At 46.8% G+C, this 22,972-nt stretch overlaps 1 protein-coding gene across 5 annotated transcripts in view; it reads right to left on the reverse strand.

The window, feature by feature from the left end:
* The window catches only part of SLC36A1 (solute carrier family 36 member 1), a 302,007-nt gene that overhangs the window by 108,324 nt on the left and 170,711 nt on the right, over positions 1-22,972 (reverse strand). The gene's annotated exons all lie outside the window — the stretch shown is intronic.

Here is a 22,972-nt window from a genome sequence, read left to right on the forward strand (position 1 = left end):
GGCAGAAATTGAGACACAGATGTAGAGAACAAACATATGGACACAAAGGGGGAAAAGTGGGGGTGGTGGTAGGATGAATTGGGAGATTGGGATTGATGTATACAGACTAATATGTATAAAATGGATAACTAATAAGAACCTGCTGTATAAAAAATAAAAAATAATAATAAATAATAAATTACCCCATAAAGATTTAGAATATTCTTCTCAGTTTGAATTTCTAATAAACTAAGAGTGTAAAGGGGCCCAGAGACCAAAAAACTTGAGAACCACTGTACTACACTAAACAGAAATGCTCCCCAATCATTGTAATGTGGGAATAATGCTCTAAAAGAGGCCTGTTGGAGGTGTGGTCCCAGTGCTGCTTGCCTATATCATTAGCATTATTAAGAGACAGATCCCCGGATCATGTGACATGGTGTGGCCTGTGTGAGAACCAGCCCCATTCCAAATCAATGCCTGTGATTCAGAGCGTCTGCCCTTGTGACTTGCAATATGGGAGTTAGATTTTAAAACCCTCTTTGTGTTTCTATTTCTACAGCTTCCTCAGGGCTATGGCTTGTCTCTCTTGATCAGCCACCCCTCCAGGGTCTAAGATGACTTCCCTACTCTTTGAGATGCCCCCCACCTGAGCCCTGCAAAATAAAGTTTGTTTCCTACACAGCTTATATTTTACACAAGATGCTCACAAACATTCCCACTAAATTTGGTGACCATCCATCTAGTTGCTTTCACTTGATAAGGTGATAAATCAAAACTGAATAAAAAAAATGATGACAACAATAATATCAGGAATTCAGTAAACATTAATGGCATGGAGACAAATGCCAAACCATGGCAGATCTGAAGAGAACTCTGTGAAAACTTTCACAAAATCTGTGTAAGTGCCCCTTGTGGGGGAATCTGGTCTTCTGGATGACAATCTTGATATTATCTTTTAGATTATTCTTTCTACCTGGAACTCTGCAGGAAGCTTCTTGGAGGAATTCCAAAGGACATATATTTGAAAAGAATTTCATTCCAGAGATATTAAGTTACGATCTGACACGAACGTGATTCTAACTTACAGTGTTTCTATAAAGGTTTCTTCAAAAGATGAGAGCTAAGTTTTTCAGCCACACTGGTTAAATTACTACACTTGTACAGGGTGTGTTAAGTCTCTATACAGACTCACCACAGGACATTCTATATCATGCCTGGCAACTTGGCTTCACCTGGCTCTGCTCTGAACTTTGTAACTCATTCAGAGGCTTGCCTAAGAGCTGATCTTGTTTTGGAAGCTTGCGATGGCACGGTGTCAAAGGAATGAGCTTCAGATTTGACCTGAAAAAACAGTGCAGACCACAGATTTCAGCTCCTGTATCAGGATATTCCTGTGTGATCCTGGCTGAACTGTTAGACATTCTAGAGCTTCAGCTCCTCAGCTGTCAAATGGAAAAAGACATCTACCCTTCTTAGCCTTACAGCTTTGTTCTGAGGATCAAATGAGGTAAAATACTTTGAAAAACAGGAAGCTCTTGTCTCTCTCCTGAGGCCTTCGCACATGCCGTTCTTACCTGGAACCAAGGTAACTAAGCTATGGCTTGCTCTGGTCCAGTCATGCTGCCCTGCCCTGCAAGTCTGTCTCAGGACCTTTGTAGCTGCCATGCCCTTGGCATGGAATGCTCTTCCCTCAGGTATTGCGTGCCCGACTCCCTGATTTTCTTTAGGTCTCTGCTCAGATGTCACCTTATTAGAAAGGCCTTTTCTGGACACACTATACAAACTAACATCCAACCCCCAGGAGTTGGATGTTATTTCCCTCACACCACATCCATGTTCTTCAGAGCATGTGTGCAGTTTATAGTTGTTTACCTGTTCATTATCTGACTAAAATGTCAGTTCGATGAGAACAGGGGCTTTGCTTTGTTTGCTATAACCCTAAAGGTTAGAACCTAGCATGCATGCCCTCCTCCACCAAAAAAAGTAATAATAATAATAATAAGAAAAATCAGCAGACAGCCATATCAAGGTACAAGACAGGGTGGGCTGGGTGGAAGAGACTCCAGCAGGGCAGACCAAATAGAGTAAAGAGGAGGCCCCATGTTCCCTCCTGCTCCTACTCCCACCTCTTGGCTTAGATGTATCAGAGCAAATCCTTAGTGTAATTATGGGTATTTGGGTTGTTTACTCCTTGTCAACCATCATCTTTGCTCACTTAATTGGTCCAAAGCCTGCGGCAGGGGTAACTAACTGTGCAGCAATTTGGCACGCAGTTAGCCGGCAGCGGTGGTGTGATCGCACAGTGAGGGCTGCACTTGCGCTAACCAGGCTCTGGGTGCTCCTCAAGCAGTAATGGAGTTCAGACGTAGCCCACAGCACCTTCGATGTCCTGGCAGACACACTTGGCGGGGCTTGCTCAACCCCAGCACCTTCACTCTGGGCTTCTCACGGGGGTCTGATTGGTTGCTCAGATTCCATGCTCTCGGAGCATCCTACCCAAGTGGGCAGAGTAATTCACATCCCTGCTTCAGGGGGAATAACCCAAGCTGCGTATGCATGGCCCGGTTTCTGCTTGCCTGGCCGCCTCACCTCACATGTCTCTCCTCCACATTCAACTCCTACTTCCTCTCCTGTACAGGTCCTGCCTCAGGCCATTTGCACTAGCTGTTTTCCCATATCCTCACATGGCTACCTCTTCTTATCTGTGTATCAGCTTATATGAATGACTGGATGACTTTGGGCAAGTCCTGGTTTCTCTCTGAATCTCCCCTGGTTTCTCTCTGAATCTCCATTTCCCCATCTGATAAATGAGTAGATGGATTCAAGGTCTATGTTCCTCTCTAAAACACATGTCTGAGCACTGTGTTAGTCATCTAATGAGGCCACAGACATTTGGAGACTTTACTGCGTACTGGGTTCTAGGGGCTAGGTAGATAGTGGTGAAAAAAGAAGATAGAAATCCTGCCCTAAAGGGGCATACGTTCTAGTGGGAAGAGATTGACAGACAATAAACATAGAAACAGATAAATAAGATAACTTCAGTTATTGTAAGTGCTGTGACAATAAAAATAAAAGAATGTGATGGAGAATGAGTGATGGGGGTGGGCTTCAGTTAAAGTAGTCAAGGAGGGCCTCTTTGAGGTGGTGACTTTTGAGTTGAGACCTAGACGATAGTGAGCTGGGATGAACATTCCAAGAAGGAGCAGTAATTTCAGGGACCCAGAGAAAGGAACAAGGTGTCATCTTCTAGGAGTAGGAAGAAGCAGGGAAGATGACCAGTAGGTAGGAGACAGAGGATGAAGGTTTTGTCTTGGGGCCATGGTGCCTCTGCACCTCTATGTGTTTCATGCTAAGGGCCATGGGATGTCCATGGAGGGTTTTGGGAGAAGAGTGACTTACATCTTACAGCAAATCATTCTGACTGCTCCTCTGAGAACAGACTACAGCAGGGAGGCAAGAGTGGAGGCGGGGGAACGGCCATCTAGGGGATAAAAGGCAGCAACAGGGGAACTCCCTGATGGTCCAGTGGTTAAGACTCCACGCTTCCAATGCAGGGGGTGCGGGTTCAATCCCTGGTCAGGGAACTAAGATCCCACAAGCCGCGCAGCCGAAAAAAAAAAAAAAAAACGGCAGCATAAACATCTGGGTCAAGGACAGAGAGGCTGGTCAAATTTGGGGTGTGTGTTTTGGAGGTAGAGCTGGGAGTGCTCACTGATGGACTGGATATGCTCGTGAGAGGGAGAGGCATATGGGATACAGTTAATACATGTCTGATGAATAATAAACATAGCTCTGTGATCCCTCTGGGATGCAAGTTTGCCAAAGACAAACTCACATCACTGGGGTTTAGGCACATCTAAAATGATGACAGAGTGATCTTTGTATTTCCCACTTGTCATTGTCCTTGAGGGCAGGAGCCATGTGGCTTTTGTTGCTTTACCCGGGGTGCCCAGCACAATGCCAGGCACAGAATGGCACTTATAATAGTTACAAATAGTCCCTGGAGCGTCTACCTTCCAGCGACTTCACAGGGAGCCTGGGCCAAGAAGGCATTCCTGGGCTCACAAACCACATGATACCTCATAGTCCTATCGGTCCCTTGATTAATCAATTTCAGCAGGCGAGGCAACCCTGACACATAACCACTGCCAAACAGATCACCCAGAGCCCTCTTCCTGTCCCAGGCTCCCAATTTTGATGCAATCTGGCTGCTTTCCCAGCTCAAATATATGCCCACTGCTTAAAAGTCACCAATAGCCTGGACCCCCAACTTCCTTCTTCCCCTGTGCGTCACACACACATTCACAGAGGTCTTTGAGAGACCCGTGAGTCTGTTTCACACTAAGGGTGGAATTTCAACTGTATGGGGGAAATGTTAGGGGCAGGGGTACTTTGGGGAAGGGGTGATCTGTATTAATCCAGGCTTCTTTTGGCTAAGGGGCACCCCACTTTGTCTATGACTAGGGCTGGTACAGGAAAAATATACTCCTTTTTCTGAAGGTCCCTCCAAGATACCTCCAGAGGGGGAGAGGGCTGCCCCAGAGAGCTTCTCAGGGAAAAAAATCCAATCTTTGCATTCCTGGCTCAGCCTGACTATTCAGGCTTCGCCCTGTTCCAGGGCTAATAAGAAAGCACAGCCCCAAGGCACTGGGGCTTGGTATTAAATTTTTAATAGCCACAGTGGGTTTGATCCCATACTACTGGGAGAATTAGTCACTGCAAGTTCAGGTGAGGAATTTATGGACAGGTCTCAACAATCTGCTTCTAATTTGGGGATGGAAATTCTTTGATTCAAGAATCCCAAGAGGCAGTATGGTATAGACAAGGAGGCCTAGGTTCCTACTGTTCAACAAATTTTATTAATCTCTGTGTCTGGTATTGTGCTACTCCAAGCTCCTTCCTATGAGTCTAAAGCTGTGTGATCTTGGGCAAATTCCTCCCCATCTCTGGGCCTCGGCCTCCTGACTTGCAAATGATAGTGTGGGACTCTTCCCAGCTCTGATGCCCTGTGTCTGGGTCTGTGAAGGACAAATGGCATTTCTAGCTGCAGCTGCTCCCTGGGAGGCCTCCCTTATGGAAAGTTGGCTTTGGAGGCAGAGCAATTCCTAGATGCCCAAGCATGCCCTGCCCTGCAGCCCTGCTTGCCCTCTTGCTGCTTGGGGAGATACGGAAGGGGTTAAAGTTGGCTCAGTCAGGCAGGGAGAGACTCACTCAATTCCCTCCCTCTTCAGGTCCTCCCCTCTTTTTGTTCTCAGGGATTTGCTCAGCTTGCTGAGGTTAGGTAAGCCTTCTTGCTGGGCCAGGAGCCATGCACCTCTGCCTCTCTGCTGTGTGAGAGAGCTGAACTGTAGCAACTTGCCCTAGCTCTTCCCCCAGGCAAGAAATCTGAAGCTACTGCAAGGGGTGGAGAAATCTTGGAACCTGAGATAGTGATTCCAGCTGGAGCCAGAAGTGGCTTTAGAGATTATTGAGTCCAACTAACTCCTTTCGCAGATGGGGAAACTGAGGCCCAGAGAGGGGAGTTTTCTTAGGTTCACCTAGAGAGTGAGGGACAGACTCAAATGCAGTTTCCCAGGCTCTCAAGCCACTGGGCTGATTTCTGGAGGTTGGTGAGTCTTTGGGGCTGAAGGTGTCATGAACAGGTCATGTCGGGGTTGGGGGAAGGCAGAAGGAAAGCAGAGGGGGCATGATTTCAGGTGTCATGAAAGCAGGAAAAAGGGCCTGACTCTTTGCTGATGCTTCTTGGAGCTGCCTTCTTGACACTTATCCCTGCCTCTACCAGGTTGCTCCAGGCACTCCAAATGTCTACCCCTCCAATCCTCAGATTGCAGTAGACAGGTGTGTTTTTACTAAGAACCCGGTTTGGATGGAGGTTCCTTTGTTTACAGCCCAGTTTTGTAAACAGACCCCTGCCTCAAGCCCCAGCTTCTCTTCTTATTAGCTCTGTGACCCTTGGCAAGTTGTTAAACTGTTCTGACCCTGAGTTACCTGTCTGATAAATGGTGTTGCTAACAGTTCTTTAGCTTCACGGCACTGATGAGAAATGAACAAGACAATGTAGGGCCGGGCATAAAGTAAGTGCTGGAGAAATCACAGCGTTTACTATCACTCCTCAGCTTCCTCCTCTTCTCTAGAATGGACCTATTTCTGGTCCTGCCCTCCTCACAGGATAGTGTGAAGCTCTAATAAGACAATGGAGATAAAGGAGCTTTATAAGGACAATATGCAACCAGTGGCCTCTCTTGGTGGTCCCTCTGGCTAGATTGTCCCATGGCTCTGGACAATCCCTGGGTTGACCAGTTGTCAGTCAGCTCAGGATGTGGTGTAGGGGAAATACCAGGAAGCCAGAGGCACTGGGATTCATCCTAATCACCTGTGAGCTAAATGGCTCTCACAGATAGTTATGCCCACTGCAAAAGGGGACCAGAATCCCTGCATTTCCTAATTCATAGGTCTATGGTAAAACTGCAAAGCTTTAGACCTGCTCTGCATTCATCCCCCCTTCCTCTGGTTCTACATCTGATTTTCATGAAGGGTCCAGTCCACTCTAACCTTCCATTTTAACCAGTGGTTTTGGGGCAGATGACTCAACCTTTGCTCCAGGGTTGGGGTTGAGACATGGCCTTGCCAATCAGAGCCCTGAATTCCCTATGGTCACCATGATTGGCTCGGGGATGGGCCTGTGACCCAATCACAGCCAACCAACTTTCACCCTGGAACTTCTGCTTGTAGTGATAGGGAGAAATGACTCACTCTCTTTTCTGCTAGACTAGAGGTGGGGTGAATGAGAGGTTGGAGCTCCCAGGAACCATCAAGTGAGGAGAATTTACCTGATTATTAAGCAAATACAGAAGAAAAAAAAAAAAAACAGACAGAAAGTGGAGAAGGGCAGTCTTCTGCTAATGCTGTTTGCACATTTGGCCCCAGACTTACCTAAAGCCAAACTATTCCTGGGCTTCTCAGGAAAATGAGTCAATTAATTTCTTTTATTATTTCCCTTCCTTCTTTCTTTCTATTAATTTTTCTATCTATTCATTTCTTGATTTTTGCTTAAGCCAGTCTAATTTTGGTTTCTGTCATTTTCAATCAAAATTTCCTAATTGAGACCAAAAAAAGAATGATGATAGTTACTGGGAAAAACAATGTTAGCTGCTGACCCAGTATCTATTTTTCCTTCTTCTTCACTAACAGAACCCTGGATAGAGGATGGGAACAGGGAGAGAAGGCACAGGAAGTCCCAGGAGAGATGTGATGTTTGGTCTAAGCTAATCATGACACCCCTGTTTCATGTTTTTCAGAATCCCTTGTACTTGACAGTGGTCACATGACCCACTTCTAGACCATGAAACAAGGAGAAATCTCCTGAGAAAGGAAACACAGGGAAAATAGACATAGCCAGCATCACTCTATCTCTCTCTTCCTACCTTGAAAGAGGGTGTGATGGCTGGAATTGCAGCAGCCACATTGTGACCATGAGGCAGATGCCAAAAGAACGGCAATGACACCAGTCCTAACATAATTGAGCCACTGAACTAATGCCAAGAGCTCTCTACCTGTGTTTTTCTTGTAATAAAAACAAACACCTATTTGTTTAGGATACTGTTAGTTGGATTTTCTGTTACTTGCAGCTTAAAGTATAGGAATGAGTCATCTTAGTCATGCAGAACTCAAGCAGCTACTCAGCAATGTCACTGACCCAAAATTCAAACAGGCATACTAGTTAAGAATAAAACAAATAACCCTTGTTGAGTAGCTACTATTGCCAGGCAGTGTATAAAGTGCTTTTATTGCATATAACTTTACACTTAGCTGTAGTAACCTTACAAGGCAGATACTATTATTCATCCCATTTTATAGATCAGAACTGTAGAAATATCTTTTTAGGCTCATATGGCTAATACGTGCTGGAAAAAAAAAAAAGGCTTCTGAGCAGCCACAATGGATTCTACCATGTATTTCACTCTTAGGAGAGCCCCTTGCTTAGACAACATATGTTCTCATTTTGTACACAATGTAGATGTGCAGTTATCAAACACATTCACTATTGTAAATAGAGAGAGAAGGGCCCCTAAAATAAGTATCAGCTGATACTTCTGCAATGAACAAAGAAAAAATATGAAAAAGAAAAGCCTGGGGACTTCCCTGGTGGTGCAGTGGTTAAGAATCAGCCTGCCAATGCAGGGGACACAGGTTCGAGCCCTGGTCCAGGAAGATCCCACATGCTGCAGAGCAACTAAGCCTGTGTGCCACAACTACTGAGCCTGCTCTCTAGAGCCCACAAGCCACAACTACTCAGCCCATGCACCACAACTACTGAAGCCCACGCACTGCAACTACTGAGCCCATGTGCTGCAACTACTGAGCCTGTGCACTTAGAGCCCATGCTCTGCAACAAGAGAAGCCACCACAATGAGAAGCCCATGCACTGCAACGAAGAGTAGACCCCGCTCACCGCAACTAGAGAAAGCCCACACACAGCAATGATGAACCAATGCAGCCAAAAACAAATTAAAAAAAAAAAAAAGAAAAGTCTGGCTCTTGCAATGCACGGGCAAATAGCCTAACATACCTTCCCAGCCCTGGAAGACGTTCCAGCATTAACACTCAAATCAATCATTAATGTTTTATAATGGCCCTGAGGTCATCAAGTAAAGATGAAGTCACGCTTAGCCTCTTGTTTGGGAAGGCAGGGAAGCAGTAATACTGCATATCTAGGGAAGGTTCTTACCTGAAATACTTAAACGAAGGTTGTAGCACGTTAATCAGCAATACCTGATACAATACAATGATCTCTTCCTGGAAAAATCAACTCACAGAATGTTTCGACCCCCAGAGGCCCAGAGGCCAAGGTGGTAGAGGACTGCATTTTTCACCACCATTTTCCCAAAATATTCCCTTCCCAAGCCTATAAATGTCAACCAGTGGGTTTCTAGCAAAGGGGATCTTAATTATAATGCCTGGGGATTACCAACGGGCACTCACGGCAGAGAACACAGCAACAGCGTGAAGACTCAAAGAGTGAGACTTGGTTGGGACCTCGGTTCACAGCCTGAGCTGGGATCAGAGGAAGTTGTACAAGGAGTGGGAGAAGGATCTGAGAGAGGCAATTAAATCAATCCAATGTCAGGGTGGACAGGGGTCACTGAGCAAAGGGCTTGAAGGTAAAAACCACACCATGCGGGACTTCTCTGGTGGTCCAGTGGTTAAGACTCCGTGCTTCCACTGCAGGGGGTGCGGCACTGCCAAAAAACAAACAAACAAACACCACACCATGCTGAGACTGGATGTGGCCCCCGATGTCCGTAAGTCCCACTTGCTCTTTTAACAGGGAAACTGAGGTCCAGAGAGGGAAAGAGACTTACTCAAGGTCACACAGCAAGGTTATAGCAGAGCTCAGAGCGTTGTTTCATGACTTTTGACCAGGGAAGAAGGGGACACTGGACAAAAGTCTTAGGGTTGGAGAGGTCAGCTGACACGTGTCCTGAGCTAGGAATGGGATCAACCTGGCTGAAGTCCCTCTCGCATCTCCCTCTTTGGGACTTCTGGAGCTTCTCAGGGAGCTGGGCCACTTGGGAGCCTCTCTGAGATATTAATTCAACAAATGGTATTGAGTATCTATTATGTTCTCACAACAGTGAGAAAAATAGGAAGTGGTACCTGTCCTCAAGGGGCTAACAGTCAAATGCGGTGGTTGAGATTACTGGTTGTGGGATCATATGGCAGGAGCCAAGCTTGGGGACTCTTGCTTGCTGCACTAAGACAGGTTACAGAGGGAAAGACAGACATGGAGATCCACACAACGGAGACACACCGGCACAGGTGCAGAGTGACCCACACGTTCACACACAGACGTAGACACTGCACACACAGAGAGACACAAACACATAGATGGGTGTATAGACAGGTGTGCCCAGAGACACACACGTACCTATCACACGCAGACACATGCACACATGTACACACGTGAACACACACACACAGAGCCTTCTCATTCCCCCATAAGCATACTGCAGAATCAGCAACTCGAGAGATGACATCTACATATTTTCCTGGAAAAAGAGACTTCTTCAATGCTGCCTGACCCAAGACCAGGGGTGCCTGGTTCTCCATCCCCCCACCTCCCTGGCTGCTACAGGTATTTGCTGAGTAGAGGCTGGAAACCAGGATCCGAGCCACTCCTGGCTGATTCACTCCTCTCGGGCCGCAGAGCTTCCTCTTGCCTGCTGCTCCCCAGGGCTCTCAGCACCTCAACTTCTGCCCCTGACTCATCCTGCCTTAGCACAGTACACAGGCCTGTGGTTTGCTCAAGTCAGGGCACAACCCAAGGTGGGGATGGGGTGATCTTGGTGGGGGTTGGGGGTCATTATTAGGTAAGGGCCCAGGAGGAGGTAAGGGTGTGGGCTGTGTGCTCGCAGGGAGTACAAGGCGTGGGTACCAATCAGTCCTGCTGGAAAGCCGGCTAATGGGGCAGGGAGGGGGACCTAGCAGTAACCCCAGGATCATCTGCAGTTAGGATACCCCTCACTCTGGAGCTATGGGGCCCCGCCCTGCCCCTCATCCAGTGGCATTCTTCGCTTGGGGCCAAGAGTCTGTGGAGCCAAGGGGATGGGTCACCCCAAGCCTGTGACCCCCCCGCCCCCCACCCAGTTCCTTCTGAGTCAGGCCTCTGCCAGGTGCCTTCCTCCAAGGGCTGGCTGTGCATCCCTAGGGAGATCTAAGCAGGGGTCACATTGGCGCTGTTTGCTGGGCAGGAGTTAGGGTGGTGTGGGTGGACCTGGGGCTGGGAGGTGTAAGCATCTTCCTTGTTCGGAGGGAACAGGTAAGAAGGGAAGGCAGGCGGGCTGGAGCCATGGGGCCTTGCATTTGGACTCTCGCTTGTCACTCCACACTATTAAGGGTGGACCTGAAGTTGGTCGCACCTGGTTCAGGGATGTGGAGGCCTCCCAGAAGGGGTACACCAGGCTGAATATCTATTGTAAAAGCAAGAAGCATGAAGCTGAATGTCAGAGAACCTGGGTTCTGGCCAAGTTCTGCCTAAAAGTTCCACTGGATAGGAGTAGAGGCTCTGGGGTCAGCTACTCTGGGCATTTCTAGCTGGTGACCCCAGCCAAGATCCCCTCCACCAGCCTCAGTTTCCTTCTTTGTCACATGAAACCAATAATTGTCTCCACCTCGTGCTGACTGATTAGCAAGACCATCTGTGACCTTGATAAGTCCCTTGCTTTCTCTGAGTCTCAATTCTCTTTCAGGAAAGGGGGAGGGGTTGATGATGCTAAATTCAATGATCTTTAAAGTTCCTTCAGATGCTCTTAGGTCAGGATTAGGCCCCAGGGAGATGCCTCTCAGTGCCCTGAACGCCCCATTGACAGAGAACAGCAAGCACACGGGACATTCTCCAGCACCAGCTCTCTGCTCTAACAGATGGTTTGAAACTGCAGAGCCTCATCAAAGGGCTCGGAGAGGAAAGTGGTTCTCAGAGAATCATACTCCCCACCCCAGGGCCTTTGCCCACGTTCATTCCTTTGCTGAGAACACTTGTTGTCTCCCACTTCTTACCAGTTAACTTCCACTTAAGTTTCAGGTTTTAGATCAAGTAACCTTCCTCAGGAAAGTTCAGACCCTCTGTTACAGGTTCTCCTTGTTCTTCAGATCTACTCCCACCTATAATCCTATATCTATGCAGGTGACGTTAGATGTCACTTCCTCTAAGAGGCCTTCCTTTCAACCCTGTCAACGTCTAGTGCCCTCCTGCTGTGTTCCCAAAGCACCTGCACTTTGCGTTTCACCTTTCATCTTGGAATTCTTTGTATTTCATCTTTGAGGAGTGGATGAAATGCCGTCTCGCCATGGAGGCACCGGATGGAGACAGGCTCCCCTGCCGCATGTTCCCCTAGAGCTTCTTACTCTCCTTTCACAAAATGCACTGCACCTGTCAAACTTGTCATGACTTACTGAATGTCTGTCTTCTCTCACCAGAACAGGAACTTCCTGAGGCAGGAACACACTTGTCCTCTGCACAGCTGTATCCCTAACATATAGAACAGTGCTTAGCACATTGAAAGAATTAGAACAATATGCTTACCCTTTCCCCTCTGCAAACACACACACACACACGCACACACGCAGACCTGCTTGTATCCTCAGTGTCTATGACAGTGCCTGGGACAAGGTAAAATTCCCCGTGAGCACTTGTTGAATGAATGAATGATTCTCCTTTATGGGACTAGAAGCTCTGGGAGCCAGGGATCATGTCTTCAGATGTTGTTTTCCATCTCCTTGTGAAAATGGGATCAAATAAGATCCCCAGAGAAATGTCCCTGTTATAGGATCAGATCTCCTGGCTTCCACTCCACGCAGACACATCAGGGCCTCCATTTCCTCACTTCTCAACTGTTTACAACCTGCCCCATTCTCCCATCTGGTCCCAACCTTTCTTTCCAATCTTAATTTCCACAATCTCCCCTCAACCTTGGGTCTCAGCCATGGGGCCCCTCCCATGGTTCCCTGAAGCCCCCTGGTTTTCTCCATTGTCCAATAGCTACCATGGAGAGCCTCGTGAGAGAAAAGATGTACAAGTTCAACGGCATAGGGGGAAACTTCATTGAAACAGTGATATTTGATGCTGGCCTTGAAGGGTAACTAGCTAGCTAGCCAGGCTGAGACTGTGAGGGGTGGAGCAGAAAAGAGCAAAGGGAGGAAAGGTATTTCAGGCAGACAGAATGGTCAGCAAAAGCTCAAGGCAGAACCAGCTGAAATGCCTGGCAATGTGGCTACTCCCCTAAGGACACTGGGGTCCAGCATTATGGGGGTAGTAGAATGATTGGCAGGGACTGGAAGAGAACCCGAACCTGGTAGCATTTTAGGAAAGAGAAGTAGTATTATCATCAGCAATAGAAAAACTCAGATGTGACCTTTCCTTTTAAAGAGACCATTGTGTAACCGTCCGTGGGACCTTGCCTTTCTTAGGCCTCAGTTTCCTGATCTACCAGATGAATGTTTTGGTTGAGGTGATCCCTCCAACTCTTTCCAGCTCTGAAGTCCTGTGACTGAAACTAAAGTCTTCTCTTGGCTTCTCATTCCTGTTCTGGGCCGGTCCCAGGACTTGTGACCAGATATGAGGTCAGTCTTGCAGATTTCAAGACAAATGAGGGCTCAGTCTGTGCAGCTGGTGCCCATTTCCTGTGCCCAGGATTTTGCTCTTGTGCTTCGTGCGGCCGGCTGTCATCACACCCATGGCGTCACCTGCTCCTACCAGCTTTTCATCCTCAGGGCTCCTGGAGCATCCCTGGAGCTTGGCCACGGGGAAGGTAGCACAGCAGGTCAGGGAGGGTAGGTGGGCAAGAGGGATCCTACAGAGGGCTGGCAGGGCATTGCAGACACCCTGATGGTCCTTGGCTCGATGGCCAGGCTTCCGTCTTTATTTCCTATACCCACATATGTTTTTTGCAGCCAATAGATTTTGTAATGAGTCAGACCTGGCTTTGAATTCTCTTCTTGCCACTTACTGGCTGTAGGCATTTGGCCTAGTTTAGTTGTTTGTTTACTACTTATTTCATTTGTCCATTAGCTCAAGTTGCTTGTCGATGCATCCATGCATGTATTCTTCAATAAATGTTTATTGAATGCCTACTATGTGCCCACTCAATGCAAGTGATGCAGTGGTCAACAAGCTGACCCTGTCACTGACCTCATGACAGTGTGACAGGAGTGTTGGCCTGTGTGTCCAATACAATAGCCACTAACCATCCATGGCCATAGAGCACTTGAAAACTGGTTACTAAGATTAAGGAACTGAATTTTTAATTTTATATACTTTTTATTAATTTAAACTTAAAAGCACCTACTTGGTTCACTTTTAAGTATGTTTGATATAACTCAGGAATGTGAAGCTACTTTTTCAAATGTAAATTTTGTGAAATCTAAACACAGCTCAAACATTGCTGATGAAAATTTAGCATTTGAATCAAGATGTGCTGGACATCTATAAGAACACATTGGATTTTAAAGTGTTAGTAAGGAAAAAAAGAATGGAAAAATATCCCACCAGTAAATGTTTAAATGTTGATTAATGTTGGAGAGGATAACATTTGTAATATATTGAGTGAAATAAAAGTATATTACCAAAATGAATTTCATCTGCTTCATTTTACCTTTTTAATGTGGCTCCTGGAAATTTTATATCACATATGTAGCTCACATGGTATTTCTCTTTTTTAAAAAACTAAATTTATTAATTATTTATTTACTTTTGGGCTGCCTTGCGTCCTCGTTGGTACACGTGGACTTTCTCTAGTTGTGACTAGTGGGGGGCTACTCTTCAATGCGGTACACCGGCTTCTCATTGCAGTGGCTTCTCTGGTTGCGGAGCACGGGCTCTAGGCATGCGGGCTCAGTAGTTGTGGCTTGCGGGCTCTAGAGCACAGGCTCAGTAGTTGTGGTGCACAGGCTTAGCTGCTCTGCAGCATGTGGGATCTTCCCAGACCAGGGCTCAAACCCATGTCCCCTGCATTGGCAGGTGGATTTTTTTTTTTTTTTTTTGCGGTATGCGGGCCTCTCACTGCTGTGGCCTCTCGTGTTGTGGAGCACAGGCTCTGGATGCCCAGGCCCAGTGGCCATGGCTTATGGGCCCAGCCGCTCCGTGGCATGTGGGATCTTCCTGGACTGCGGCATGAACCCGTGTCCCCTGCATCGGCAGGAGGACTCTCAACCACTGCGCCACCAGGGAAGCCCCAAAGGCAGGTGGATTCTTAACCACTGTGCCACCCGGGAAGTCCTCACATGGTATTTCTATTGGACAATGCTGTGTTAGGCAATTAAGCAATGTGACATAAACTGACAAATTGTAGTGAGCATTAAATGAGATGCATCTCAAGTGCTTAGTTCAGGGTAAGTACTCAGTCAATATTAGCTACTTCTGAACATCAGACATTGGGCAGTACCCCCACATCACTGCTTTCCCTCATCTTGACACTGGTGCCTTCTTGGGGCCAAGATCTGGTTGCCCTGGTGGAGGGTGACTTTTTTCCCCAGAGGTCTCTTGGGCCTTTCCTGCAAACAGGGTCTTCCAGATCCCACCTCTCAGCCCTTCAGACACTCTAAGACATACCTGTTACACCAAGGCCCCACTTGATTCTCTCTCTGTCTTCCATCTTCCTCCCCAGGAGTGCACACTCTCTGCCTTACCTCTAAATCTAACCCACTCTCCAGAACTTTCCAAGTCACTTTCAGAGCTCACAGATCGATGAAATTCCCCACAATTTTGCAGGCCCAATACAGGATTACTTTTCTTTTCTTTTCTTTTTTTGGCTAAATATGGTCTTTAAAAATTACTGTCTTCTATCACCTTATTTCATAAAAGAAAGAACACTTCTAAAACTGAGACCTTTTTTGGGTAGAATTTGACAAGCTAATTCCAGAATTTATATGGAAATGCCAGGGACTCAGAAAAGCCAAAACAATCTTGAAAAGGAAGAGCAAAGTTGAAGGACTCATACTCCTCCATTTCAAAACTTACTATAAAACCATAGTAATCAAGACTGTACGGTACTGGCAGAAGGACAGGCATAGGTCAATGGAAGAAAACTGAGAGCCCAGAGATAAACCCTTACATTTATGGTCAACTGATTTTGATAAGGGCAGTGAGACAATTCAATATGGACATAAGAGTCTTTTCAACAAACGGTGCTGGTATAATTGGATACACACGCAAAAGAATGAATTTGGTCCCTTATATATCATCATATATGAAACAGCTCAACATGGACCATAGACCTAAATTAAAGGGCTATAAACTCTTAGAAAATACAGGTGTGAATCTTTGCAACTCTGAATTAGGCAATGATTTACTAGATATAACACCTAAAGCATAAGCAATAAAAGAAAAACACTGATAAACTGGAGATCAAAATTTAAAACTTTTGTGTTTTAAATGACACCATCAAACCAGTGAAAGGACAACTCACAAAATGGGAGAAAAATATTCGTAAATTGTATATCCAATAAGGGACTTTTATCCAGAATATATAAAGAACTCTTATAACTCAACAACATAAAGACAAACAACCTAATTCTAAAATGGGCAAAGGATCTGAATAGACATTTCTCCAAAAAAGATACACAAATGGTGAATAAGCATATGAAAAGGTGCTCAACATCCTTAGTCATTAGGGAAATGCAAATCAAAACTCCAGTGCAATACCATTCACACCTACTAGGTTGGCTATAATCAAGAAGGCAAATAATGGCAAGTGTTGGCAAGGATGTAGAGAAACTGGAAACTTCATACACTGCTGGTGGGAATGCAAAATGGCCGCTTTGGGAAACAGTTTGGCAGTTCTGCAAAATGCTAAGGATAGAGTTACCATATGACCCAGCCATTCTACCCAAGAGAAATGAAAACATATGTCAAAAAAGAAAACCCCACCCCCTATACATATGTGCATAGCAGCATTATGCCTAATTCCTAAAAAAGTAGAAAAAGCCCAATCCATCAACTGGTGAAGGGTTAAACAAAGTGGGGTACACCATACAATGGAATTTTATTTAGCCACAGAAAGGAATGAAGTACTAATACATGCTACCACATGAATGAACCTCAAAACCATTATGCTTAGTGAAAGAAGCCAGGAACAAAAGAACACCTATCATTCCATTTATTTGAAATGTCCAGATTAGGCAAATCTATAGAGGCAGAAAATAGATTAGAGGTTGGCAGGGGCTGGAGGTGAGGCGTGGGGATTGGGGCGTGACTACTAATGGGTATGAAATTTGGGGGTGGGGGTGATGAAAAGGTTCTAAAATTATATTAGGGCAATCATTGCATAATGCTGTAAATAAACAAAAAGCCATTGATTTGTACACCTTAAATGGGTGAATTTTATGGCATGTAAATTGCATCTCAATAAAGCCATTAAACATAAAAGTCAGCTCTAGGACAGATGGCATATTGGTTAAGAGGGCAGAGCGCTGTGTCCCAAGGGCCTCAGTGTGTCTCAGCTCTGCCACTTTTCAGCTGTGGGACCGCAGAGAAATTAGTTGACTGTGCTAAGCCTCAATTTTCTCAATTACATGGGGGGGCGCGTTGTGAGGATTAAACAAGAACGTCTGCGTAAAATGTCCAGGACACAGCCAGTGCTCAACAATCACCAGGCGTTTTTGTTCTTAGATACGTTTTCATCTCTGATTCAAGTACAGTCCTTTAAATGAAATAATTTTTTTGAAAATCTCACTGGCTTATCCTTCTTTTTCTCATTTTGTAAAAACTAACGAACGCCTCTTTACCAGCTAGCATCTCCCCCGACCCCCCAGGCAGCAGGGCACTGCTCGCCCACAGCTGCAACTCTCTCTTTGAGAAGGAGACTGCCAGGGCTGGAAGATCTTTAGGGATCATTTACTCCAGTCCTTTCCAAACATGTTTTAGAAGTGGAATCAGTCTTCACATGAAATTAAAACACTAATAACCATGATAGTAGCTAACGATTATCGAGCCTTTACCATAAGCCAAGCTCCATGTGAAACATCTCATGTGCGTTATCTCTTTCAACAACCCTCAGGGTACTCAAGGCCTGTTAGTAAGTAGCAGAGTCCTCAATTCAAGAGCCTATTAGTTTAATACAAAACACCTGTACTCTGAATCAGGGGCCAGTTAAAAGGGGCCTGACCACAAGCCTTTGCCTCCTAGCTCAGATCCTAGACAGGGTACTTAACAGCTCAGAGCTTCGGTTTCCTCATCTATAAAATATATATGCTCATGATACAAATACCATGCAGGGTAACTGCAGTAAGCACTTTGCACACGTTAGCACACATAATCAACCACATCGTGGGAGGGTTCAGTGTTTATTTTCGTTATTACTACACATACTTCCTCATGAAGAAACCCAGAGTGTGAAACAGGTTAAAATAGGCAGTTCTGGTTGAAAAGAATGACGGCCCACTTCTATCCGTCCTATCTTCTGCTGTCCCTGCCCCCAAGGCAGCCCTAAAAACTTCTCTCTGGGACTGGAGGGCTCCTTGAAGCATAATTTGAAACTATGCTTCTTACCGCATCCTCATTAATTGCACAGATGAGACACCTGAGGCCCAGAGAGGGCAGGCTGCCCACCCAAGTTCACACGGTCACTTGGGACAGAGATAGGACTACAACCCTGGCTTCCTGGCTCCCGACCCAGTTGTTGCTGAGGCAGTTGGGGTCCCCAGGTCTCCCTGCTGCCTCAGAGGAGGTTGTGTGGCTGCCAGAACTCCCAGGTTGGACTCCCTGCCCTCCCCCAGTCTCAGGGATAATCCTTTAAAGAATTAAGCGCCACAACGATGGGGCTGAGACGGAGGTTTTGTTACCTTTTGGGAACCGACTGGCATCTCGCAGGGTCTCATTTACTGTCAGTTGTGTACGCAGAGAGAAACCCTCTCGCTTTTCACATCTCCATCAGAATTTCCTCCCAAACCACCTTCCCCTTCAATTCACGGCAACCCCCCCGCCACGCCGCCACCCCACCCCACCCCCGCCACCTCCTCTCCTGGCACTTCCAGCTAGCACAGCAAATGGCACCAAACAAGCAAAAACCAGAGCAAAACCCCAAGCAATAAATAGTCTCAAGCTACCTTCCAGTGTACGGCTCTCCTGTTCAGAGTGGAGGAACGGGTTGAGTCTTGAAGGAAGCACAGAACGAGGCCTGGCTGCTGCTTTTCCTTCCGCCTGGAATTTCCTCTCTGACCTGTGTGGCTGGCTTCTCATCACTCTGGGTCCCCTCAGGGGTCACCTGTTCAGAGCGGTGGCCTTTGCCGGCCACCCCACCGGCGTGATGCCAAGCCACTCTGGCCCTTCCTCTGCTTTATTTTCTTGAGAGCTCACAGTTAGATCCCATCATCCAATTGATTGATTTGCTGATATGTTAATTCTGTCTTCTCCTGGAAGCAGTGGAAGCTCCGGCAGGCAGGAAAGGTGTCTCACTCACTTACTGCAGGCCCACAACCGAGAGCAGTGATTGGCATCTGGTAGGGGCTCCACAATAGGTGTTAAGTGAACGACAGGAGGAAGGAATGGGAGAGCAAAGTGCAAAGAAGTGGAAGTTGGGAAAGGATTCTAGTTCCACGTCCATCACTAACTTGCAGTGGGACCTTGGGCAAGTTTCATAGCCTCTCTGGTGAACCTCCTTTTCTTCAGTTGCAAAATTAAAGAATTAGAGTTAGGATCTCTTTCAGCTGTGTGCTCACATCTCTCTATAATGATTTTCACACTGAAGTATAATCTTGTCTCTAGACATCTGTCTCACCCACTAAGCTCTATGTTCCTTGGGGGCAGGGACCAAGTTTTAAGTTTCCAGTCTAACCTAGCACAGTACTAAACATACAGGGGAGCGCACAGTGTTGGGTGAGTGGATGGATGGATGGATGGATGGATGGATGGAAGGCTCTCAGAAGTTCCTGCCAGGCCTAGAGACTTAGGGTTCTAGGGTTCCTGTAGGCATGGGCAATTAAAAGAGGAAGTAGGTGTCCAGGTCTTTGTCTCCTTTTGTGTCTTAGCTTGGATGTCCTCCCCAGAGTGTTCCCAAACCCATTTCTGGGGGCTCAGGCTGTCCCTCCTCTCTCAATCCCTAAGGCACAGAGCTATCTGCCCCACCGGAAGTAAGACAGTGGAAGGAGTGGTATAAAGGTGGCATATGACACTGTCTCATTAACGAGTACAGACAGGGAAAATTATCTCATTATCCAAACAGCACAGCCTGTAAAGGTGATACAGCAACAATCCCGTGGACTGGGGGGACCTAGAGCACAGGCTGGCACACTTTTTCTGCAAAGAGCTAGACAGTAAATATTGATATTTTAGGCTCTGTGGGCCATACTGTCTCTGATGTAACTCCTCAACTCTGCCATTGTATCATGAGAGCAGCCACAGACGGTACCTAAATGAGTGAGCATGGCTGTGTTCCCATAAAACTAGGGATGGGGCTTCCCTGGTGGCGCAGTGGTTGAGAATCCGCCTGCCGATGCAGGGGACACGGGTTCGTGCCCCGGTCCGGGAAGATCCCACATGCCGCTGAGCGGCTGGGCCCGTGAGCCATGGCCGCTGAGCCTGCGCGTCCGGAGCCTGTGCTCCGCAATGGGAGAGGCCACAACAGTGAGAGGCCCGCAAAAAAAAAAAAAAAAAAAAAAAAACTAGGGATGGACACTGAGATTTCAATTTCTTTTAATTTTCACGTATCACAAAATATTATGCTTGATTTGATTTTTTTCAATTATTTACAAATCTAACACCCATTCTTAGCTTGCCGGCAGTGCAATGGGCTGCACTGGCCCATGGGCCATAGTTTACTTGCCCTTGACCTAGAAGGGAGAGGACAGTGTTAGGTGGCCTATCTGGGGGCTTTCTGGAGGAGGGACCTAGAAGCCAGGGAAGGAGTTGGATAGGAGAGCAGTGGTGGTTCAAATCCAAGGTGAGTTAGCAGGGCACACACTCAAATGCTAGCAGAGGCCAGGGAGACCTAGGGGATGAGTGAGGCAAGCCAGGAGCGACTAGGGGAACTCATATACTTGTGTTCCATCTAAAATCTGCAGCATCTTAGCTCCAGTCCTTTGCTGCCAACATGCCCATTTTTCAGATCAACCAAAATTTCAAGAGAAGCCTGGATTTTAAAAAACTCATTGATTAAAAATGAAAAAAACCTAGAGTGGGTTAAATAGAATGTGAGGAGGGGTGATTGTGGCTCAGGAACCATTAGTTTGTGACTCTCGGCTTTGGATGTTTATGGAGATCATTCAAACTGGAGTGAGGGGGAAAGCTTCTTAACTTGGGAGTGTGCCTCCAAGGAGAAGGGGACTGAAGTCCACTGGATAAACAAGGCCTATACTCCTGAAGAGTCCATTTTCCTGAAACATTCTGGAGGAAATCATTGTTAAAGTGCAAACATATTTGGATAGATTGCAAAAATTACATGTTTTTTCTTTTTTTTAAATTAAAACATTTTTAAAAAATTGGCATTACATACAATAAAGTTCACTTATCTTAATAAGTACAGCTCTGCGAATTCGTTTTGCCTGTTCCTGAACTTCACGTACATGGAGTCATTCAGCATATGCTACTTGGGGTCTGGCTTGCCTCTCTCAATGTGTTGTCTGAGATTCATCCATGTTACTACGTGTAGCAGTGGTCTGCTATTTTTTGTGCTCATGTACTATTGCTTAGTTTACTGATTTTACTGTTACTGGACATTTGGTTTGTTTCCAGTTTCTGGATTTTATGAATGACATCGTTATGACCATCCCTGTGTGTGTCTCTTTGTGGACATAAGCACTCACTTCTCTGGGGTATGTGCCCAAAGTGGACTTCCTGGCAGTCTGGCTGATGTGTGTCTCAAAAGACAGATGTGTTTGCTGTGAGTGATTTCAGACTGCCCCCATGCCCTCAGGGGCCCAAGCCCTCTCTCCTTTGCAGTTAGATGCCCCCACTGGAAAATTTGAGAACAAATATAGGGGCAAGAGCATGGAATGAAGAGCCAGAAGACAGAGGTCAACAGATGGTACCATTATTAGCATCCTTTTGCACTGAGGCTCAGTCAGAGAAGTAGGCTGATTTGTTTGAGGTCAGGTAGATATTAAGGGGAGACACTGGGTTTAAATTCAGATTCATCCAACTCCAGAGTCTTTTTTTTTTTTTTTTTTTTTGCGGTACGCAGGCCTCTCACCGCTGTGGCCTCTCCCGTTGCGGAGCACAGGCTCCGGACGCGCAGGCTCAGCGGCCATGGCTCACGGGCCCAGCCGCTCCGCGGCATGTGGGATCTTCCCGGACCGGGGCACGAACCTGTGTCCCCTGCATCGGCAGGCGGACTCTCAACCACTGCGCCACCAGGGAAGCCCCAGAGTCATATCTTTAATTACTCTGCTCTTAAACCTGGGAGTGGGCACCTGTATTTTCAGCCACTCAGCGTGCACTCCTCTCCTTTTGGTAACAGTGCCACAGTTATCCCTTGGGGAGGCATCCAGGGGCTATCTGATGCAGTCTTAGTGGGCTGTCACTCCAGGTACCCTCCTCCCTGGACCAAGGTGTAGGACCAGCACTAGGGTGAGGGGATTCAGGTGTCTAAGGCCCCCAGGGTGCAAAATTTAAGGAGGCACTCACTCTCAGGCTCACACAAGTGCAGGATCAGGCTCGCCCTCATCCCAGCCCTGCAAGGGACACAAGCTCAGCCAGCCCAACCCACTGGCAGCAATCTGGATCTTGAGAAGACCAGCTCACGGACAGGAGGGGCATCCTTCTGGTGGTGACGGCCTGAGCGGGTTGCCCATCCACTCCTGGCTCCTGTCTTTTGGGAGGTCTAACTGTGAACCCTACACTTCATTTTGTGTTGCTCATAACTGTGCATTAAATCCCCCTTCTGCGTAAGTTAGGCGAGGTTGATTTCTGTGGCTTTTAAGGAACACACTATGCACTCTGGGGCATGTTGCCTGACGCTTCTGAGTCTCACTTACTCCATCTGGAAAATGGAGATTCGATGCTTAGCACTCCAGCTGGAAAACACAGCAAGTCCCTGGCTAAGGGACACCTCTAGGCATTGCTTCCCAGCCTAGGCTCCAAACTGGCATCACCTACTGAGACTTAACAGTCCGACACCCAGGCTTGCAGACATTCAGAATCTCTGGGGTGGGCCCACATAATAATACTTTGTAAAGTTCCACAGGTGATTCCAGGGAGCAATAAGGGCCGAGAACAACTGTTCTCAACAACTTGGGATTTCTGTGGGTAATCAGCAGCTCTACCTCCCCTGCAATGCCCCCGTGGCTCCTTGCCTGGGACTTCAGCAGCACATTAGCGTGGCCCCCATCTGGGCAGCAGGCAGACGGGAGCAGAAGCAAGAACCTCTTATCTCCATTAGGCCTCCCTTATCCCTGGGTTTTCAAGGATCCCAGCAGCAGCCTGGTGAAAGCCGGAGGGCTTAGTTCAAAATCCTCGGGCAACTGGAGAGGCTTGTGTCTCAGAGCTGCTGAGGAGTCTGCA

The sequence above is a fragment of the Kogia breviceps genome, chromosome 4 (assembly GCF_026419965.1).
Source record: "Kogia breviceps isolate mKogBre1 chromosome 4, mKogBre1 haplotype 1, whole genome shotgun sequence".
Lineage (NCBI taxonomy): Eukaryota > Metazoa > Chordata > Mammalia > Artiodactyla > Physeteridae > Kogia > Kogia breviceps.